This window comes from Vanacampus margaritifer, chromosome 10, assembly GCF_051991255.1.
Source record: "Vanacampus margaritifer isolate UIUO_Vmar chromosome 10, RoL_Vmar_1.0, whole genome shotgun sequence".
Taxonomy (NCBI): domain Eukaryota; kingdom Metazoa; phylum Chordata; class Actinopteri; order Syngnathiformes; family Syngnathidae; genus Vanacampus; species Vanacampus margaritifer.
Window position 1 is genome coordinate 13864700 of NC_135441.1, and position 23991 is coordinate 13888690.

General features: G+C 37.8%; 1 long non-coding RNA gene across 1 annotated transcript; it reads right to left on the reverse strand.

The window, feature by feature from the left end:
- Positions 1-1236: 1236 nt before the first annotated feature.
- Positions 1237-23991, reverse strand: LOC144059553 (uncharacterized). Its single transcript, XR_013295680.1, has 3 exons — positions 23840-23991; positions 1587-1704; positions 1237-1519 (listed from the first exon to the last, which is right to left on the reverse strand). It is a non-coding gene; the product is annotated as an uncharacterized LOC144059553 (long non-coding RNA).

The window sequence follows — 23991 nt, forward strand, 5'->3', positions numbered from 1 at the left end:
TATTTTATTTTTTTTACATTTTATTGTAAATATAGATATACATATATATATGCATATAAAATGTGAGATTGATTTGTGATTAATCAAGAGTTAATTACTGAAGTCATGCGAGTAATTATACATATTATATATATATATATATATATATATATATATATATATATATATATATATATATATATATATATATATGCGTAAGTGTAACAAAAACTGCATTGAACTGGAAAATCGTGTTTTTATTTAAAAGATGTGAGTGCATCGAATTGAAACAAATCGTACCACTTTGCAATTTATCAAGACACAATCCGATACGAATATGAAGTTATGAATCATCTTTTATTGGAGAGATATATCTTCGAAGCAATCGCACCCCACGTGTCGAAAACCGTATGGAATCCTCTTTCGTGGAGAGATGCCCAGTCCTAAATATATGAATGTATACATAAACCTCTATGAGTCAGTTATGTTTAAGCAATTAAATGTACACTATTGTGCATGCACAAAATCTACAATGTTAATGGTACAGTTTTAGTGTGTGTTAACTGCCGCACTATGCAACCTTAAATATGTGATCCCCAGTTATACAGTAAGAAAGCAGTTATAGAGAAAGATTGGTGCAGCAAAAACAATCAAGTGAATTGTATGTCAATATCACATTTATGTTGTTATGTAGACACAAGTATGGTGGAGTTGAGGTCCCAGGTACGACTCACGACTCAGAAACGTTTGTTTGCATGGGCCCAGCGATTGGTTGGTGACCTGTCGAGTGTGTCCCGCATCTCCCACCTAGCTGGGACAGGCTCCAGCTTCCCATGACCCATTTAAGGACAAGCCCCATAGAAAATGTCTGGCTGGCGTTAGCAAACAAAAGCGCAAGCAATTTTAGCAGTGGGTCAATATAGTTATGAACAACATCTGAATGTTATGAGTTTAACGGGCTTCTGCAAAAGCAAAGGAAAGAGGACTATTATAGAGGAAGACTATTGAATGGGTGAATTCACAATAGTGAATACAAGTTTGTAACAGTTCAAATTTCACTCAACTGGAAAAAAAAATTCAAGCAAAAAGCTGCCTCGGCAAGGTCATGGCTTCACTTTTGACATATTTTGAGCCACTTTTGTTGCGAAAGCCAGCCAATGCAGCAACAGAGTCAAGCTTAAACTTAATCAAAACTAAGAAAGCGGGCGTTGAACGACAGTGACATGAGGTTTATTCGGATCAGCTCATAATATTCCAAACAAAGACAACAGTTTGTGCGTTGACTGCGTTTGTGTGTGGTTGAAGTGAGGAGGAGGAAGAGGTTTCACATGTGGTTGTGTAACTCCCCCCCTTCTCACCCTTTGCAGTAAATTTCTCTCATCTTTCAAGTTCCCACCTCAGCATGACTCTTGTTTGGCTGCATCAAAGTCCTTGAGAGAATTCACTCGATTACCTGTCGACTGTGGGAGCCCACTGACACACGCGGTCACAGTCTGTGGCATCGCTCTGTTGGTTTCCCAGCTCCTTGTTTGCCTTTGACCTTGGAAATCAAATGAAAAGAAATAAGCTACCACACATGTATTGAAATTGTTTAGCTAAGTTCTTACTTAGCTGTACACAAAGTGCAACTGTGGCATCCAGTTGCTCTACTTGAGTCGTGCTCAAATCTGATTTGTCGTTCGAGGTGAGATGTGATGTGCGGTGCATAAACTCTTTTAGATATACCTGTAAAGTGAAAAGAAATGTTTTCAAAATTTGACACACCACATTGAAAAGAGACCTGCCACGTTTTAAAGATTACAAAATTAAATTAAGGGACATCAGATGGCTTTCCCACCCCGCAACAGTGAGCAGCCACGCCACCCTAAAGCCTCGAACCATATGCTGGCTGTCTAGTCTGACTATTTTTTTTTGCTCTTCTGCCTTCTCTCAGTGGCATATGCGTGTACCCATTGCAGACAACGAGGCACTCTAAACCAGCCGCACCAGTGGATCCAAAGGGAAGATGAATTTTCGGGGTGTAGGCTTAGCTAGCTAGCTAACTTAACCAGACGTAACGCGCAGTCTGATTTTGAGCCCCAAGTCTTGGCAAATTTCACTAGTTCCATTGTTTTGTCCCGCCTTAATGCAGGTCAATATTACTGTACAGAAGATGTTTTTGTCGCCAATACATTGTAGTTAAACTTTGCGTTTCGACTAGGCTAATGTTATGAAATGTAACGTTGTCCTAGCGTTAGCAATTTAGCCCTAAACTAGCTAGATTAGGATCATGTAGGGCAATGGTTCTCAACCTTTTTTGAGTGATGTACCCCCTGTGAAATATTTTTTCAGCCTAGTATCCCCAATCAGCACAAAGCATTTTGGATGAACAAAACAAAACAAAACAGTGCTGTGCCACAATGTGTCTGGTTTTAAATTGAGAACTGGTTTTAACTTTGACCACAGTCCCTATATGCATCGATCAAAAAAAAAAATCATTTGGGTTTATGGTACAGGTTGGTTTTCAAAACAAATAATTCAGTTAACTTCAAGAAAATCAAGATGGTTTCTTGCCTGCATGCTACTTTTTAAATGTATTTTAAAATCCCATGAACCCACAGGGGTACGCGTACCCCGATTTGAGAACCACTTATGTAGGGTTGCATAATTAAGTTTGCAAAGACTGTTATGCCAGACTGCGATGATAGCTGAATGAAATTGTAATAAATGTCCAGACCAGATATGATCTCAGTGTCTATGAAGCTTCTAGTGTCTTTGTGTTTTATTTTGAAAATCTGGTCAACCTATAATGCAAACAAAAGACATTCAAATTCTAATATAGCAGATAGTTTCGCCGTTTTGTCTACACTCACACACACACACACACACACACAAAAACACCCAAAATTTGGAATGGTGACAAAATGCTTAATGCTTTTAGCCACATTTTGCACATGCATGCATTTTTAATTTCTTGTCTACGAGCCACCAATGTAGATGTTTTGCTGCGACACACAACATCCTTTATGGAGAAGTTGAACATATGAAAATGCATGTGTAGCAACACTTTGGTCAACTTTACCCTAGAAGTTGGCCTTAACACCTCTTATAGTTGAAGAGGCCAAAGGTGGCTTGTAATATTCTTGTGCTGCCAAAATTTAGTATGAAAGTATTTATGCAAGTTTTCCTTGTCCTGCTGTGCGTACTGACTCCGTATTTAGAAACAAATATCCAAATTCACTTTACATTTTGATTCCACGTGTTCTATCATTCAATCCCATTGCAACTCAGTGCACTAAGGCATGAAGATATCATTAAAAAATGGAGAAGGGAGAATGTACTGTATAGAGAACATCTTCAAATATACATCAGATCCCTGATAATTTTCTACAGCAGGAGAAGGCCATTCTGAGTGCAACTCAGCTCAGATAATAACAAGAAATGGATGCTGTAATGCACCAACATTTTAATGCGAAATCAAAATGTGGTGATGCAAATAGGTTGATAGAATAGAAAATAAATTATTTTACTAACCCAAAACAGGATTGTGAATACAATATAGAATGGGAGAAGCAAGCAAACACGATAATTAAGCCACTATCCAACGTAGAAGGACGTCAATAGTTTGTCTTTTTTTTCCTTTTTTTCTCCCTCTGTCCTTGTAAACATAGCCAATGTCTCGAGGGGGGATTGAGTAAAACAAGAGCCGTACATAAATGGATTGGTAGCTAATCAATCACTGTTTTCTACAAGCCTTGTTATCCCTCCCAAAAGTTTCTTTACCCCAAGCCGGTCTCGCTTAGAGACCTGTTTATCACGGTGCCTTATGTGGGGATTAAACGCTTCTAGGCAGCATGTCCACTTCTCTTTACGGATTAAGACAGTTATCCATTAAAGTACACACTTTACACTTGTACCAATATAAGGTCAGATCCAAATATATTACCGGCTGAAACACACACACACACACACACACAGCTGTGATGTGGAGGCACCAGCGGTCATCTGTCAGGCAGCAGTATAAATAAATGAGAGCCTCTTGCCCTGTCCAACGAGCCTGCTAATTGTATTTTCTCTTACTTGGTGGCGTTTGTCAGGCTTCATCAGTCTTCCGTGGCGTGTATAAAATGACAGTCCACCTAGTTGACATTGTGAATAGTTGTCAGGTCACAGCCCCACTCTCCTCTGGGCCAAAAGGTTTGTTCCAACATTTTGATTTGCCTCATTAATTCTGCCAGAAAATATGAACGCAAGACATAGACCCCCCGTTATTTCTGGCTGTTTTCCATTCGCTGTCCTTTGTATCCGGGTGGACATGACGTCCGCTTGCACGCGGATAACGAGATCGCTTCCATTCCAAACAATTGACTTTACCCTGACAAAAATGTCTACATAATGAATGCAACACATTTTTCTAGTAAATAACAAGCAAATATTTACAATGTCAGACCTCTACTATTGGAGGATGATTGAATTGGGGCAGTTTGTCAACAGGGGTACTTAAGTAAATAAACTTAAATGTGAAATATGAAAACATTTGTGGACATAATAAAACAAACCACAAAGTGTACATCTTGTGTCAATAATAGGCAGCTAGTATTCATAAACTTGATTTTGGTTTGTTTGGGTTCAGCATTGCCTAACTCATTAACTGCCATTGACGGCTATGGACTTCATTTTTAATGGACTGGCAGTGAATGAGTTAAAAGTGGCGTGGCTCAGTGGTAGAATAGTTGTCTCCCAATTCAGAAGTTGTGGGTTTGATCCCATGCCATTGTGACCACGTCGAAGTGTCCTTGAGCAAGATACTGAACCCCCAGTTGCTCTTGATGCTTCATCATCAGTAAGTGAAAGAGTAGTCGAATGTAAAGCGCTTTGAGGGCTTATTAAGGTGGCCATCTTGGCCATCATTGGCTGCAGGTGATCACGCTGCATTGCTTGGCTGCAGGGAATTTGGTGTGCTCAGTAGTCGACTTGTGGCTGTTGTGATGCTACGTCGTGTGATTTATTTATTATTGTTTTCCCTTTCTTTGAAACCATACCGTTCTAATTTAGACCAAAACAAATAGTTACCTACAATTTGTTGCACACTGAGCCAATAATGTTTAACTTTAACGACATTGTCAAAACTGCTTTATCCTTTTTTTTTTCTCTCGAAAATTTGGTTTGTAAACCGAATTGTTCATCAAAAGTTGTGTAATTTTTAATAATTTATTCCTCTTGCAAATTGCAGTTTTTAAATTCATGCTTTTTGGGCCATAACAATGAAAAAAGTAGCCTTCAAAAAAATTCCAGCGGGATGGGACAAGTGGTTTGGGTTATGTACATGTCACCTATAATATTGAGCAAGACATTATTTCCTGACAGTGCAAGTTTGAAGTTGATGTAACCTTTTCACAGTTTACCAATAGATAACCCTTCACGATCTATCTGACTAAGAACCAAATGACACTTTGATGGATTTGTCATTTGTTAACATTCTTTTCCAAATGGTAAGTCACACTTCTCAAATGTCAGCGTAACAAATAATCAGCATTTATTGCGGCAAATAGTGGAACGTGGATACAGCATTTGTAGTGCTGACATTTAGATCAGTGCTCCAAATATGCTTCAGGGGAAGCTGTAAAAGTATTTAATGTGGATGCTGCTAAATGAGAGCAAAGCAGTGAGCGATCGCTGAAAGAAAAGGAGGAGATGTAAGAAGAGTGAGAATTACACGGGAAGAAAAATTACCATTGTCACAGGCCCAGACAGTGTTAAATGGCGCATCATTTTGCAGTAATTTACAAATCACAGAGTGGAAACAAAATTAGATTAAGAGGGTCTGTTGAAATGGACCTGCTAAACTTCTCGATTAATTATGTAGCTGTCAAAGGGTGAAGATTATTTTCCTGGCACAAAGGGTAAAAATCACATCATAGTTGATATCTCTAGACTTTCATTTTAAATGCACCTACAAATAATACAGGGAAACAAACATTCAATCAAAGGCCTCTAAAGTCTTTATTATCATTCAGAGAATTAAATGGCTTACTTGACTTATGGGAAAGCAAATGTGGCCATGTCAGTGCTGACAGTAACGAGGGCTGCTTTGTCATCCTCCAAATGTCCTCATAAAAGTCTAATAATGGAAAGATGGAGCAGGACACCCGAACGAATGTGCTTCTAACGTTCCGTGACAACAAATAAATCAGAGTCTGGGGTTCATCGCACAATTAGAAACAACCAGGAAGTAAAAAGGCTATGGAGTTGCACGCCATTGCTGAAAAACAAGGACAAATTAACATATTAATGGAGCGTTGTGTTGCTTTTAATTGACTCGCAAGTTCGCGACTAAGTTATTTAATCAAAACTTTGTTCACAATCGTTAGGGAACTGCCGCAGACGATTTTGTGGTCCCGTAAGAAGTGACTGTGTCGATGGGAAAACTTAGAAATGAAAACTTAACAATATGACTTACAGAATATGAGGTCAGCTACTTAATGGAATGTCTTTATTGTCATTACACATGCACGAGTACAGAGCAACAAAGTTTCACAGTGTTAAACTACACAGTGTAAAGCGAAAATGTCAGGGGATTCTTGATTTACAACAGCAACAACAACCCGCATTTTTAGGCAGTTCGAAATGTGCCAAGCTATTATTATGGTCAATGTTGTATAGAAAACTGTTCTTTGCCATGACCATAAAATAGGGGTGTCAAAATTATTGTACTAATTTGGAGTTAATTTAAAGTTCCTACAATGCCACAATTTTTTTTTAACGCGTAATTAATGACCCCCCCTTACTTGGAAAGCCTGTACTGAGGGAATTCCAGTCACAATACAGCAGACACGTCCACGTCGAAATTTAGTAGTAATACATTTAATAAAATCAAGTCAAGTTGTATTTCACAATTTTAAAAATGTGCATAATTTCCTTTCAGTTAAAAATGATATGCTATGAGATAGCTCTTAATATGAAAAGAAAAATGCTTTGAGCTGTCACCAACGTCTTACAAATGCAATTATGCCGTCTTGTGGCAGAAAAATGACTTCAACACAAATCAATAACACACTCGTTTTTTACAGTATAGTATATCTTTTTAATATTACCTCAATTTTATGAATTATTATGAAATTACTGTATCAATGATTAAAAGGTGCAGCCATATTTCTATTAATTTAACATTTTCCACTTATGTTAACAAGAGTATGGAAACTTAGAAAACAATATTTTATTGTACATTTAGAACCGATATAAAATGTGTGATTGATCGTAAGTTAACTATTGAAGTCATGCGATTAATTACGGTTAAAAAAATAATAATCGCCTGACACCGCTACTATAAAACATTCAAAAGAAAAGCAGTCATAAACAAATAACAACAACCCCCAAAAATTCATTTCAGTTCAAATAACCTAAAGATCCTCTGTTAACAGGGTTTTTGCGTGCACTGTTACGACTTCCTCTTTTCTCATGTCACACGATGCTGTTCGCTGTTAAGCTACACCCGGCTCCACTTGCCATCTGTTTGACTGGCTGTCCCCGAGTCATTAGGCCCCTACTTGGGTGCCCAGCTGGGAAGGCGTGCAGTGGGAGGCTCGCTCTAGTGCGCCTGGCATTGGCCATGCAGGCAGGGCATGTGGCGAGGCAATACCCGGGGTCAGGCTATCTGGCGGCGGAGCACTTCATGGAAGGCTCACTGTCTGTCCCTGGCAGCTTGTCATTTATCACTGCTGAGCAGCGCTGTCAGGTGGGAACGTGATGAATTTCACTTTACCATTCTAAGAAATAAGCCTTATAAATCATCCTAAGCTCAGCCTGCGTGCAGGTTTTTGTTGTCGGACAGTGTGACAAATCTCTCCCGTGTACCTACAACCTGCCGTGTCTCTTGTCGGTGGATGCAGCAAAAGATCGTCTTGTGTCAAATAGACAGCTTGGTGATTGCAAGTGTCCACTTTAGAACGGGAATAAGTAAAAAGGACAGATCAACCACTTTAGACAAGGAAGGGGAGAAGTTCTTTAAAAACATAAATAAATACTTCTGTGGCATTATTGAAACTTTGGCCACACACTCAAATTAGAATGACAACAAAACATCTCTTGCACTTAAGCTTAGATCTTTTTTATTTTATTGTTATTATTATTATTTTTTAAATATATATATCTACTGTATATATATTCTTTTTTTGTATGTGGGTGAGTATGTGTGTGTGCATGTGTGTGTGCGTGTGTGATTGTGTGTTTGTATTCATTAGTTCACCTAAAACCTATTAAAAAATCCCATACCGTTCACCTAAACCGAACACTTCCAGCCAGTCGTGAGGCCGTCAGGAGACCCGAGGAAGGACCAAAGAAAAGAAAAGAAAGTGAAATCCAGCACAGACCAGACACCACCCACTTAAGCTTAGATCAATTATTCACTTTATTAACATTACATTTTGATGAGAAACGCCTTCAAATGTCACTCCAATAAGTTTTGTTGAAATGGTGAAACAGTTGCATATGCTCACAAATGAACAACTGCAAAAATATGTATTTTGCATTGGGCACTGTCAAAGCGGTATCTAAAGTATTTAACAAAAATATAATAAGATATTTTATTGTTGTTAATAGCAACAAGTCTCTCATCCAGAGTCCGCTCGGATAGACTCCAGCTGACCCATGACCCTATGGGACAAGCAGTTTAGAAAATGGATAGCGCATATACACTACTCACAAAACGTTAGGGAAATTTGGCTTTCAGGTGAAATTTATGGAAAATGTAAAAACTCCAGCAACAGTCTATCGTTAGGAGATGATTTAGGCAAGAAAATAATTAATGCAAAAAAAATACTTTTTTTATGAGGGTGACAATATATATCAAAACTACTAGAGGTGTCAGTGTTTGGTGATAGTAGTACTCATACTACTGTAGTATCGCTCTGAAAAAAAGTGGTATCAAGCATCCTTGATGATGATAATAAACAAAAGATTTTTTTCTTTGCATAAAGATATATATTTTTCATACAGCTCTTATTACACTGTTAAGGTGCGCCTAATGAAGTGTCTGGGGTTACACCATCTGTCCACTCTAAATGAACATCAGGAGTAGAAAGTCAAAGACAAATGGATCATGGGATGTCAAGCTGTCAATGGGGGTGCGTGGTGGTCGGGGGTCTCCATTTATGATGACACCTTCAGAACGTATCACATCTAATAGGCCAGGTGTGATAAGGACACTGTGGCGCGAGGTGGCAGACACCCTGTTATTGACGGCTTTTCTTTTCATTTTAAGGACGTGCTGCTGTTTTACAAGTGACATTACTCACTATTCCACACCCCTCCCCCCACTTTGTCCCATTTTTCTTTGACTTTGAAAAAGGGATACAATCGAGTAAAAAAAAAAAGTTTGAGTGAATGATAATGAAGTACATTTTGAAGATGTACTGTAAGAGCGAAATATTTCAAAAAATCCAAAACTAATTGACTAATAAACTACGTTTCAAAGATTATGTCAAAGAAATAAAAATATTTTTTTTCAGAGTATTATAGTTGTGAAAGCAAAACTATTCCTCTTCAATAAGGACTGCTACATACAGGCACGATAAATATTCTTCAGTTTCTATATTCTCTGGTTTTAGCTTTATTTTATATGTATGTCTTCAAGTTTGTTCCTATTTTAAAATCCTCACTGAAAGCATGTCACAGTCAGTCATATGCTACTATTTTACGTGCTGTGTGTACCTTGTTAGATATTATTAACATTTAAATTCTTTATTTCATATATTAACCATTGTTATACATTGTTAACATTTTAATTATTTACATTAACCATGTTGAAATGTGTTATAGATGTGAGATAGTGTTGAACTCAGTATAATTTGACCTTGAACTAAGCTGGAACATATTGTTTGGTCTAAAAAATTCCTTCTCAGTGTTCTGTGCGAAAACACACATTTGGTCCTTGAGAACAGAATCTGCTTCGAACACACACACCCCTGACTCTGTTTGCGCCATCGCTCACGGTAAAGTACCCAGAGAGTATGTTTTGTCTACAAATAAAAGAGAGGCGGTCTGTTTAACTATAAGAAGCCATTTGCAAAGGTGTTTTTTCTTACATTAAATCTGTCTTCAAATTTTGGAACACGCAAAGAGGACAAATCATTTTATTCCTCTTCAACCTCAAGGCTTGAAATAAATGATTTTGCATCACAGTTTGCACAGCCAAATTTGCATTTTGCACCTCATCAAAGAACAGTGACTAGCAAAACTGAGAATCAACCACTGTGACAGTCCCAAAAAGATTTGTTGGGCTCACATCCCCTACATGCTAGTAGTTGGAGTTCGAGGCAAGTTGGGTGCTACTTAATTATGTCTGTCACACCAGCTAGCTAGCAATTAGCTTTGACGGGCTACCAAACACGTTGCGGAGTCGCTCCTAAGTCAGTAATCATCGCCTCTGTGGTGGCAAATGAGAAACACAAGTACCGTGGATGACAAGGAAAGATGGAACACCTTGCTAATTGCAAAGATAACCTAACATCATCATGTAATCGTGAAACAACAGAATTAAGGGCATGGGTGACCAAGTACACTTTTCACAGAAGTCTGGCTCTAACCACGTTAAAGAGTATATCACTTATCAGAATAGCAAAATAGCAGGCAATTTCATGTCTTTTTCACGACTATGCTAAACAGCTAACGAGACTGAAACTAATTCAAACCCAAAGACGTGTAAACACATTTTTTAATACTTTGTCCTTCCCTTCCAAAAACGTATTTAGAGGTTTTTTTTTTTTTTTAATGCAAGAGCATACAGAAGGCTTTGATGCAGCTTCTGACATGAAAAGGTGTCTTAAAGCAATGGTAGCTATTACAAAAAACGGCCAGCAGTTGGCAGCAGAGTATAAGAGATCAGTCAGTCAGTGTTTTCACCAGGAAAGTGAATATTGATGCTAATTGCTGCAAAATAGAAACAGATACAATTATAGTTTTTTTCCTGATGAAAGAATAATCTTTCTTTTGATAGGTTCCATGTTTTTATAACAATAGAACACAATACTCTGTGGGCCTTGCAAAATTAGTCAAGGTAGTAAAACAGTCGGGAGCAAAGGGGGCTGCTTCAGTGAAAATGGCTGAGTTATGAATTACAGTATGTTATGGTGAGCCGGGTGATAAAAATATTTATATCAGTAATGTTATTCGTCGTTTTAACAACCGTTTTTTTACTTTTAAGGTCTGCACAAAAAATATTCTCAAAAGATCATCTTTTTTTTTTTTTATATATAAATTGAACTTTGCTAAAAGACGATGAAACCATACAAAATCAGAAAGTTGCTCCTCAAATAAAGAAACTACTTAACAAAACTGTTCCACAAAGAAGAAGAAAAATATTTCAAGCCTTGGTGCAGTATATCAATAATTGACATTTACATCATTGTGGAAATGACTGTTACTCATTCTCATGTGCCCCTCCCCCCCTTTCCTTAAACTCCCGATATTTATTACGTAATCACTTTCAAATGAATCTAAGATCATGCTACTTATCCTGTACAGTATTTCACACATGCTGGATTAATTTATGAAGAAGTGGCCAATGTGCCTTGCATGTTAACACTGCCTATCTTGCTATTTAGAACACAAATAATTGAGGACTTAAGTTAAAGCAGCAGCAGAAAAAAAAAGTGAGATTGGCTTCCTGTGAGCACCTAAAATATAAAACTAACAGATGTATACTGTATAAGGTATTAGATGTGCTCGAGCACCGCAGTCACAACGACACATTCGGAAGACAAGTCAGTCTATTTTAAGGATAACTGAAATCCTTATTCAGCCAAACACCACTGCTCTTGGCTTCAATATTTAGTCTTGCACGGAACAAAGCAAAGCCAATCGATCCTCCCGCATGCTGGCCATGACGAAACACAGACTGTTTGCCTTTCGAAAAAGAAAGCAACAGAATGAAATATAAATTACTGTTGCACCAAAGAAAGAAGAAAGCGTAGAGGACATGGTGGAAATTATGAGTGCTATAAAAGGCTTCTTTTGCTGCGCAAAAGATGTGAGTGCTTCCACTTTCATTTCCTGATCTTCTGCTTCTTTTTCTTTTGCGAGGTATGCCATGGCGCCCAAGCCAGATTGCATGACTAAGTAGTCATGTAGAGCTCACTCTATTTGATATTTATATTCCCATTGAAGTGCTCTTGTTCCTGAAGTTTTAATTGGGATCTAATAAATAAATCATGGCGCCGCTTCCTCAACAGATGTGCAAGTGAGCGTTATGCTGCATAATGCCCGTCGAGCTATGCAGGTGTATGTATGCTTGCTGCATTAAAACAGCTCAACCAGCCAGTCATCTGGTGAGCTGTGGCCCAGTGAGATGCGACATGACAAACACAGGTGACAGGCCCTGGAGATGGATCTCTGCACACTGTGACCTGGTTTATGAACGCGAACAAGGCTTCACACGGGGAAAAGGTGTGATATGACATAGTTCAGGTGCGATGTCTTCCTGTCACTGTCTACTGACGTATTCTCCACTTTTTAAGGGGTATGTGTTTTTGGGCATCCATTTAAAGGTCGACTTTTGCGTGTAGTTGCCAAAGCAGAGAAGAGGCTGATATTTAATTTTCTGAGTTTTTGCAGATTTGTCGACACCTCTGGCGAAAAGCGGAATGGAAGCCAGTGATGAGGCTCCGCCCAGAATGCCGAGACGTTTGTTAGTGGTCGTTTTATTGTGCATTGTTCATCATAAATAGACTATCGCATTTACGTGATGAGGTCTTACCTTTTTAGCAAAAAGAAAGCAAGCTGTGGGTCCCGTTTCGTCCTCTCAGATCTTTCCACTTACTTCAACATTAACGCTACTCCCATATTGATCCTCGTCCTCCCGCGACGCTTGTCCGACTTCAGTTTGGCCCTTTTTGTCACACAGGTGTTATCCTTTCCTACTTGTCAGGGAACGCAGGGGAGATTTTACCCTCCAGGGTCGAAGTTGACTCCGGAGACAACTCCCATTGCATGTCACCAAAGTTTCGGCCCGATAGTCGAACAAAAGGAGCCACCGGGAGATTATTATTTCGACACACTTTTATATCCTCTATCGTGCACGCTTGTTTTTTCCACGCTCACGTCCCCACACTACCAACACTTTCAGCTTTCTGACCGCTACTGTGGAGCGAGACAGAGCGTGCAATCCTTAAGTTTTGTACCCAAAACCCTCATCATTATTTGACTCTACAGGAAAATTAGGTCAACAGCCGTTGTGGCATAATAGTGCCTCCTGTCCATTATACAATTTTTCAAATGTGTGGGTGAAAAATACGGTTGTTTTAACACTCAAACTTATATCATGCTCCTTTAGAGATGTTTGTTTATGCCATTTTCAGCAGTAGAAAGTTAATATTTTGTATATTATTTTTCATGTACAATTGATACCTTTAAAAAACGAAATTTGCCACTTGCTGTCGACTGAAGATGACATCACCAGTGCTGAGTAAAAACGACCAATCACGGCTCACCTGTTTTCTGGGTTTGGTCAGCAAAGTGAGCCATGATTGGTCGTTACCTGTTTCCTCAGCACAGGTGATGTCAGATCCACAGCTAACACAGTTAGTTTAAGAAAAATATATATAATTAATTATAGCCTGGGCTTCATCCCATCAGCCCTTTTTCTTTTTGTATGCAGTAATAATAATGATAATAATAATGGATCCGATTTATATAGCGCTTTTTTGGACACTCAAAGACGCTTCACAATGGATGCATTCACACTGTGGTGGCAATAAGCTACTTAAGTAGCCACAGCTACGCTGGGGCAGGCTGACATAAGCGTGGCTGCCAGTGTACGCATACGGCCCCTCCGACCACCACCAAACATTAGCACCTTCCATACACCACTGTCACTGTACCTGTTGTAGACCAAACTTCCTGAACCACTGATCGATGCTATAAAGAAATGGTTTATTCTTTAGCCCACATGCTGCCCTTGTCAGCAAACACCTCGGCTGAGAAAGTCGGACTTGTCCCACTTAATTTAGCTCACTACTGTAGCCCTAACTTAGTTCACCTCAGACTTAGGTGCATTTCCCCTATTTCCACTAAGGCTGAAATTAGGGTGGTCTTAAAAGCTCCACAGCAAATGTTCAAGTCCTCCGACTGCAATATGTCAAGCTTTTCAAGCATTGATTTAGCTTCAGAACCATACATGAAACTACTTTGTACCATAATCAACTGATGACCTAATCGCAGTCTTAACAATCAGGCACATGGTCTTCATATTTGCTCCCATTCACACCCGACCATCCTCCTCAACACATTATCAGTTCTTTCTCACTTTATCGCCTTTTTCACATAATTTGATATTGAGGCTGCTATTTTAAAACCTCACATTTCTCCATTCCATCCACTGATTCCAGAGCTCTCTGAACTTGACATTTCTCTACATTTCAAGCCAAGCCCTTTCCCAATTTTACTGAAAATATCGTTAATCATGCTCAATAAAAAAAAAAAAAAAGGATTTACCACACGTCCTTGTGGGGTACCAATATCTATTTTGATCATCTTTGAGGTCTGGCTGCCCAGTGTTCCTGGCCGAATTTGACCAGGCTGTCTAACACTTATAGTAATCACAGCCAAAGTTTTAACACTTTTTTTTGTTGTTGTTGCCCTGTAAAGTGTCTCATATGTAGTCTCTGAAAAGTGCTTAACAAATCTTAAAAATCTTTTTAATTGCACTGTATGTTTTTCAATTAATTTTAGTAAGCCATCTTTGTTTTTAAATGTCTTAAGCTCTTTTGTTTTTAAACATTGTACTTGTAATTATTCCCTACATAAATGAAGCTGCCTCGTCCTTACCTTGCCTGTTATTCCAAATGCATTTAAAGCTTTGCTTTAATGAATACAATTATTATTCAAGTTACACCAAATAGGCCTAAATAATTAATGAAACCCTAAATATTAATTGTGACAGATTATTATTATTATTTTTACATCATTCAGTATTGTTTATTTTTGTTTTTTATTTTTTTGCGCAATAACCCCCAGATAAGATTCAAAAGCTCAATGCTTCCCACAGTGAATACCAGCCGTATTTTCTCACAGACACAAACAGACATGGTAGACAAGACTCACAGTCAGGCCTCTTCATTACAGTATGTACAGCAATCTTGTGACATCAATATTCAATGAGGGTACCACTTACTTTATGCAAGCACTTTGGAAAAAATCCCCTCTTATTGGAAACAACATGAAAGGATGAAAACCCATTTTTGGTCTGGCAATTGTATTGACCATTTGGGTTAAGAGCGTATGAATGACATTTTGCCTATTACATCCTGATCCTATAGTATTATGCAATATAGTAGTAACAAAACTTACTGTCTCATAAGGCACAGAGTTAGGACCCAAACTCAGACAAGACACGGGATGCGAGAAAGAGCGTCTTTATGTAAAAAAAATACAAACTACAGAGAGCAGGACTGGATTCAGATTGCTTTGGGGGAAAAAAAACACATGACATATGACCCAACCCAAAACACAGTCATAACACTAAGAAGATTTCAAACAAGAGTCATATTTGAAAGCCAACAATGATATCAACGCCTAGTTATGATTTGAATCGAACGATGTGTTTAATCTATGTAGAACTGCACTGCGGTATACAGAGAGCTGTTTGCAATATTTTGATGATCTTATTTAGCTACAATGTGAGTGCACTGTATTTCCATTGCCTGAGCTTGACAACATGAGTGGAATACAAAAGCATCGAAACGAGGAGTCTCTCCAGATTCACAGACCACAAGGGGACCATTCTCATCAGCTAGAATGCGATGGTTTTGAAACACAGGTTAGGGCTTAGACAATGAGCCATCGAGCAAATAATTAGGATTCCAAATGAATGGCTTAGAGCAAATAATCCTGTCAATTCAGTGTTACATAATTGAGAGTGTCATAAAAAACACACACCCTTACTATATATTGGCAACGTGTGTTTGCTGCTGTTAGAGCTGGATGTAGAAATGAAAGCCTGTACTGTTGTAATGACTAATGCTCAAATTAGCTATGGCCTAGAAAAGCAGTGGGAGATGCTTGTCATATTTTTCAAATCTGCAGATTTACCAAAGTTGCTGCTGAAGGAGGAGAGACTGTGACCTAATGAACCCTCAATAATTCAGTTTATCCACAAAGTAATCTTCATCCTAAACTAATAACTGCTTTGCAGTCTGCAAGCATGTTCATTTTCGGGCTTTAATCTGGATTGGATACAGAAATAAATGAGACTCCTGAAAAGTTGGAAAAAGTAATTAATTCTATGAGACTGAACTTCTCTAAATTTATTACTGCAACAGAACACTTACTGAACAATCTAATGAGATCCTGCTGTCTGCCAGAGAATTTGGAAGAAAACTTTGAAACATTTCTTCATAGCCCCATAAATTCAGAAGCTACTTTTTATGTGATTGCATGAACTCGAAGGCTTGATGTGAATGTAAACCTAATCATAATCACTGATGCCGCATGACAATCTGCTCTTTTGAACCATTGCAGATGATTGCTGTGTTCCCTTTTGTGTTTGGAGTACACGGGCCTTCATGTGCATGCAACCTTTTGTATGTGTAGGTGGAATTCTGAACGGGCTACTTCTGGTAAGAAGGCAACTTGCCAAACAGGATCCGGGAGGGGAGAGGATGTTGCATAAAAATGCATGCACACATGCTGTTTACTTCAACCTCCCAACCTGCGCCTCCTCTGCCCACATCCAAACACCTGGAATGAAACGTCCTGTTCATGGGAGTGGGCAGTAGTCAGGTATAGTCTAAAAGTCAAATCCTGCCAAAAGCATCGAAGAAGACTGCTACTTTCTTAAGATATCCCCTAGCTAATGATCCATGGCCTAAAAATAAGTTTTTCCTGTCAATGCTAACATATTTGGTTAACTTTAATTTATTCAATCAGAAGTAGTACTTAGAGTGTTTTGTTGATGAACATTGATGAATAAGGATACGTTACAATGATGTATTTTAATGAGAAAATTTACAGCATCAACTACAATATATAATTTATTACGGAAGCGTATTGCATTCACTTGAAAAAAAAAGTCCTGTTTTTCTGACAAATTTTTTGGGGTAGCTTTGTTATTTTGAGTTTTTTTTTTCTGTTTAGAAAAAAGAATATTTTTCTCTGTTTTCTGATTTTTTTTTCTGTTTTTCTGAGTAATTTTTCCCTGATTTATTAAATAATTATTTTTCTGTTTTTCTGATTTTTTTTTCAGTTTTTCTGAGTATTTTTTAAAGGGGTTTTCCCTCAGAGATTAGAGAATAAACTACAATACAGTATACACATTAATTCCTTTACTGAGAGCGAGTAAGTAAACATGACCATCTTATTGCATATGGAGGTATGCGGGAAAGTGTCCGCTATTAGCGAATCTCACTTGGAGTTCAGAGGTAAAAAAATAAAATAAAATTACTCCGAAAAACAAAACACCAGCTCTGTTTTTCGGCAATTTTTTTTTTTTGCATTTTAAAAAAAAAATAAATGTCAGCCTGTTTTTTAGAATATTTTTTTTCTGTTATTTTTAATTATTATTTATTCAGTTTTTTTAAATTATTTCTTTCAGCCTGTTTTTCGGGGGGGGGGGGGGATCTTTTTTTTTTAATATTAGTTTTTTTTCAGTTTTTTGGAATAATTTTTTTCAGCCTGTTTTTCGGAATATTTTTTGGACAGAAAAAATATTCAGTAAAACAGAAAAGAATATTCAGAAAAAAAGAAAATTAAAATAAAATACTAAAAAAACAAGCTCCCTAAAAAAAATTGTCAGAAAAACAGGACTTTTTTTTTTTTTCAAGTGAATGCAATACGCTTGCGGGAATTTTTCTAGTTTATTATACTGTTTGGAAAAAAAAATAATGTGCCCATTTTTTAACTCTTTGACTGCCAGACGTTTTCAGAAACGGGATGTCGCCAGTGCCAGCCGATTTAAGCATTTTGACTGATCTTTCAAGGTCCACAGAAAATGTTGTGTTTGGACTATGGAAACACATATACTACCAAATGAAAGATTGAACTCTCATCTTTCATCAGAAAGAAAACGTTTGTTTCTAACTTATTCCGTTCTTCAGTAATCAACAATAGAAAATGGTTAGTTTCACCGAAATGCTCTGTTTTGAAACAAAAAGCGGAGAAAAAGAGCTTTTTGTGAAACAATGTTATTTCATGCACTCTAGTGAATTCTACACTTTTTTTTGTCCATGAATGATGCCACAAACACCTAAATAGTGCTTTACTTTTTGTAATACACCACCACCAACAATGAAAAAGTGTTTTTAGATTGCAAAATATGTTTTTTTCCATTCAACAGTGTAACAATTTGACAAAACAATCACCAAACACCATCATCATCATCGATGATGATCATCGTCATCATCAATGTGCTCTTTAGCGTTGGTCGATGCCTTTCGTCTTTGAAAAAAAATTCCCAAGTGTGAGCTGCTTGCAACCGGTCGCCATTGTTCGCTTCCTCAGCCATCTAGCTCCGCCTCACGTCTTCTACTGACGCCTACCCAATCTTGTCAAAAGAGAGTCATTGCTGCCATTTACGGGCCAAAAATAGTCATTAGGCTAACTAGATCTGCTTGAAACTTTCACCACAGCTGGCTAAGGCTTTCCTCCACCCGTTTTCCCCCAAAAAAATAAATAAATTGGAGAACGTCTTTTAACGTCCTTGGCGGCCCTCCGTAGGTTTTTACTAAACGTCATTTAACGTTTTTGGCAGTCAAAGAGTTAATATATTGCTGTCAATAGTGTCAAATGTTGCACACCCGTTATCCTCAAACTTACAACTATGTCAAAAACTCTTCTCGAGCCAGTTTAGAAACACGTGCAAGCAACTGCGCATGTGTAAATCACACGGTGGTATGTAAAGCTCATACTACCGGAGACAGATTCCTTGAGTATTTTTACATACATGCCCATAACATACAATAAATCATTTACAGTTTTCTCCAGGCACTTATTACACTGACCTATTTGGCTGTTCAAAGTTGCTAATATATAAGCTAATATGCTAATATGTTACATGGTTCCAGCCATATTTCTGTTAAAAGTGTAGGCTACTTGTTTAAAGCACTTAGTTCCGGAGTTTCACATTTTCATGTTAAATTTAGCTTGGCAATTAGCATGGCTTTTCCGTCTTGTTTATTTTTATTATTATTTTATTTAGTAGTCAGCCGACGCAAATTGCTAGCTAGCTGGTGTGGCGTAAATAGCACAGGGCTTGCCTCGATAGTACCCGAAAAGCAGAAAGCATTGAGGATGGGTGTTCGTCAAGGACATACTGTTGTTGTTCTTTTAAAACAAGATTGTGTTGATTTGACTGTAGGCTATTTATTTATGAAATACAATATTTTGGGGTATTTGATCTGGATTGGATATAGACATAAATGAATCTCCAGAAAAGTTGGAGGCCCGACATAGCATTGTACCGACCATTTGCTTCCCTTTTCTGCTTTTCACATGTAGGTCACGTGAAAGCATTTCATCACGTTAACATGCGTGCATCACATCTCTGTGAAATTTATTGTTTTTATTCCATGTGAAAATTGTATTCTTTTCTTGATACCTGGTGTACAATATGATTCAAGGATGTAATGATTTCAAAGTGTAACGGTTCCATTCGTCTCAGTTAAGTGGGATTACAATAATTGATATGGTACGTCTGTAGCTTTTGTCACGTTTATTAATATGCAACATGTAAAAGCTTGCTAAAGGCCTAACTATACAAGTTATTCAGATTCAAAGAAGCAATAAATCATCAGCGACATCAAACCGATTTATACTATTTATACTTAGTGTACATAGGGCTGTGCAATGAATCAATATTCAATTACGATTTTTGATTATTACCCTTCACGATTACAAAATTGGCATAATCATACAAAAACGATTATTAATATTAAGGGTGAAACAAGTCCTTGTCATTTCTGCCTCGGATTCCCGCTGAGATAGTCGTAGTCAAGCTAATATGTACATGGGGCTAACGCTGTGAGAAACCCAATTTCAAAATTAACCTTATCTAAGTACTATATGTCGATTAATGCATTGTAGCACTTTTATTTTGAAGTTGTTTCCGGAAGCGTGTCGTTGCGGTGTAAGGGCTGACGATGTGCTCGTCTATTCAGAGCCATATAAATGCCCTAAACTGTTGCCACAGACGTCATTAACACAAACTTAGACCTGAAGTCACGTTCAAGCTCCAGTTAAGAGCACTAAGACATAATTATGCTGACATTGTATTGCACGGCGCCTGCTGCTAGCTACTAGCACCAATCAGCAAGCTAGCTGCGCTAGCTAGCAGCGGTAAAGTGCTGCAGCCATTTGATTGCTTTTCAAAGTCGTAAATACTACAGCCCGTAGACAGCTAGACCCTCGTGAGGATTAGCGGTTCAGAAAATGGATTGATGGACTGTGCACACTTTGATGCTGACAGCCTGACTAATTTGCTGTTCTTACTAAACACTTGAACCAGGCTCACTCAAATGTGCTATTTATTTAGCCGACAAAATCGCTATTGTGGGTCTTACTTTAGTTCCATTGACCAAAATCTATGGGGAGAGATTTGTGTAAAATCTTGCTGTTTCAGAGGAAAATAGTTTGCTGACAAGCACAGTTTAAGTAAAAAAAAGAAGAGTTGATTATCTATAAATGAAAACCAGTTGGTTGTTAATTATTACATGCAAATGTTTTTTAACTTATGTATTTATAATTTGTTCTTTAACCAAAAAAGTATATAGAGGTATGTTTTTATTTCTATCCAAATACCCGATTATTCGCTAGAATTTTCATTAGGATATCCGGATACTAAATTTTCGATAGCTGCTGTCCTAATAATATTAATTTTGAGTTGTTTTGAGGCACACCCACACAAATTATTTCCTGGTACACAAAGTCAAAACTAGCTTGCACCCCACAAGCCACGCTGCACCCCAACTTCACATTTTTTCTAACATAAATAATATATATTATTATAAATTCTGTTTGGTCCCAAAGGAACTTACAGAATTAATAGTGTTTCAAATAATGTTATTTGTCTTAATATTTTTAAATGTTTAAACATTTTCCTGTTTTGAACAAAAAATAAATAATCGTTTGAATAATCGTGATTTCAATTATTACCAAAATAATTGTGATGAGTAATTTTTCCATAATCGAGCAGCCCTAGGTTTGCATCTCTCATAAAAGATGATTCGATATGTATCTTGGTATATGGGGTGCGATATGATTCAAGGATGCAACGGTTTTAAAAGGTAACAATTCCATTTGGTTTGCCAAATCCAAACTGATTTATCGATTTGAATCGGTGAAATAAATGAGTGAAGCTGTTCCCTCGCTGATTTTACAGGTGACAAATGTTTAGGCCTTGGCTCAGGTTTGCCCGCCCCCCGAATATGACTGCTGGTCACCCCGAGGGCTAAAACACTAAGAAAAAAATAGCTTTGGCCACATAGTAAGTCTAGTTATTCACTTTCATCTCATTAGGGCATCCAAGCTCATCACCAGCAGCCCACCCTGCACCTGCTTATTAATTTAAAATCATTTGCAACACCTCCAGGGGCATATAAATGCCAGGGGCAGAGACAGGGCAGTGGTGAACCTATAAAAAACTATTACAGGGCCCCCTTTCCTCACCTCTATTGCCTTGGCTTGATAATAGCCTCACACTGCTGCAATAAAGCCAAACCATGAGAGAGTACCGTGTTTCTCTGCCTTCTAGGCTCTTCTGCTGAATTAGGACACACACAGACACACACACACACGCACGTTTCAGCCAAGTTGCACAGAACCTGTGTATTACCTTAGGGCCCGCCCACCCTGTCCACCCATATCAAAATGCCACAGAAAATATGTAAAGGATGTAAAGGTCATGGAAGGATGACAACAAAGTAGCATTTTCCCCCTGGACAGGAGAGTGAATGAATAAATAAACACATACAGACTGCATGAAAAGAAGTCCGGGCCAACACATTGCCAGGCTGGATTTTTAAAAAAAAAAATTTTACCCCCTCAAGATGCAAAGTTGGGAAGGGTTTTTGTTTCTGGGTGGTAACTGACGATGCAAATTGTGTTGACACCAAACCTCGACAAACTACGAGAAACTGACAAAAGTGTCATTCAGTAAATATTGCTAAGGTATTGCGCAATTCTCTATGACTTAAACAAAGCCTATATGACAAAATAAGAGTCACAAATACAGGACCTAAATATGGGACCTAAGAGTGAGCGTCATAGCAACTGCATAGCAACTGACAACATCATCATCACAAATAACAACAACAAATACAGGACCACAACAACACAATGACCCCATGACCCAACCCTAAACACATCCATAACACATTTCTAAATTTACTGCAACTAGCAAAAAAAAACAACAACATCTTTTAAGAGACTGGCGGTGTCGGATAACCCAATAAAAACACTGTCACACAGTGAATTCATATAGAAAAGATTGTATGTTAAAATTTGAAAAAAAAAACTCATAGTGAGATAAACAAGTGGCGCGAGAGATCTTTTTGGGGTCTAATTTCAAGGTCTGCAGCATAATTTGAATCCATATTTCTAAATCATGTTGAGCTTTATTAGCCTTTGGCTATTTTTCTGCTTCATTTCACAAACTGTCACACTAAGGGGAGGCAGGGGGAACCATGTGCAAAAATCAGCGAGCCAAACAAACCCAAGGAGACAAACAACGCATCGTGATTCGTGGATGGCTACTTTCAGTGCGGAGGCTTTGCAAGACGGAAGATGTTAACAAATCTACAGGGAACGTGCGGAAGGCTGAAAGAGCCACGAGACTACCGGGAGAGTTTAAAGGCCTCTGAATAAACCAGGTCATAAAGTACAGGTAGACAGATGCGAGCACGTTGAGGAGCTGATTGGTCAATAAACACATAATACATGACACGGATGATGACATTATATAAATACAAAATGTTTTACATTAATTTTTTCTGTATTGGCCAGCGACCCTGACGAGGATGAGCAGCATTGAAAATGGATGGGTGAGATTTTTGTCTTGTGATTCTCTGAGGCCATATACGCCCGTCATCCATTTTTCAGTGGCCAGCAATAAACACAGTACTAAAAATGGCATTTGACACAGTAAAAAAAATAAAAATAAAAATAAAAACAAATTTGGTAATGGTCAAACTAAGAAGGGAGGGTGCCACTGTAACAAATACATTGCTGTATATGCATTTTTCTAGAAATGCAAAAACACAAAGATTTTTTTGTAAAAACATTTTTTTAGGACTAAACACAATTTCTCTTCATAACATTATGTGGCCCCATGTGTCCTTCTGATTTTCTGTATGTGGCCATCAAACAAAAAAGTTTGGACACCCTTAATCAGTGGCATGAAAAGTTGAGTGGGGCACAAAAGTGGGCACTTTACATCCACAAGCAGCAAAGCCCACACAATCAATTCTAATTTAATTCAAGATCACAATTCAGTGGGAAAGCGATATATAAATGAAGTAGCCTACCATTTATTTATAGCCTTACAAATTAAGGCTAACCTTTGAATGGTTTAAAATAGGGCTGTGAAATTAATCGAAATCCAATTACAATTTCAATTTTTACACTCCACAATTACAAAATTGGCGTAATCGTAAAGAAGATTCTCATTTTGAATTGTTTAAATTTATATATTTGCACCTTTTTTTTATTTTAAAATGACTAATTTAATAAATCTTTTTTGCTCCAAAAGGAACTTACATAATTATAGTGTATCATTTTATTTGTCTTAATATTTTTAAATGTTTTAAAATTGTGATTTCAATTATTACCAAAAATAACTGGTAATTATTATTTTGTCTATAATCGAGCAGCCCTAGTTCAAAATAAAAATGCTACTCACCAGTGCTTTTAGCTCAGTTTCTATCTTGACTTTATTTCCAATTCGCCGGATTTTCTTTGCTGCTTCAAATTCAACACATGGAAACGTTTTGCTGAAATTACTGAAAAGTGTGCTGTCCACAACAAGCAGTGCTGCCGTAAAGGTGGCCACTC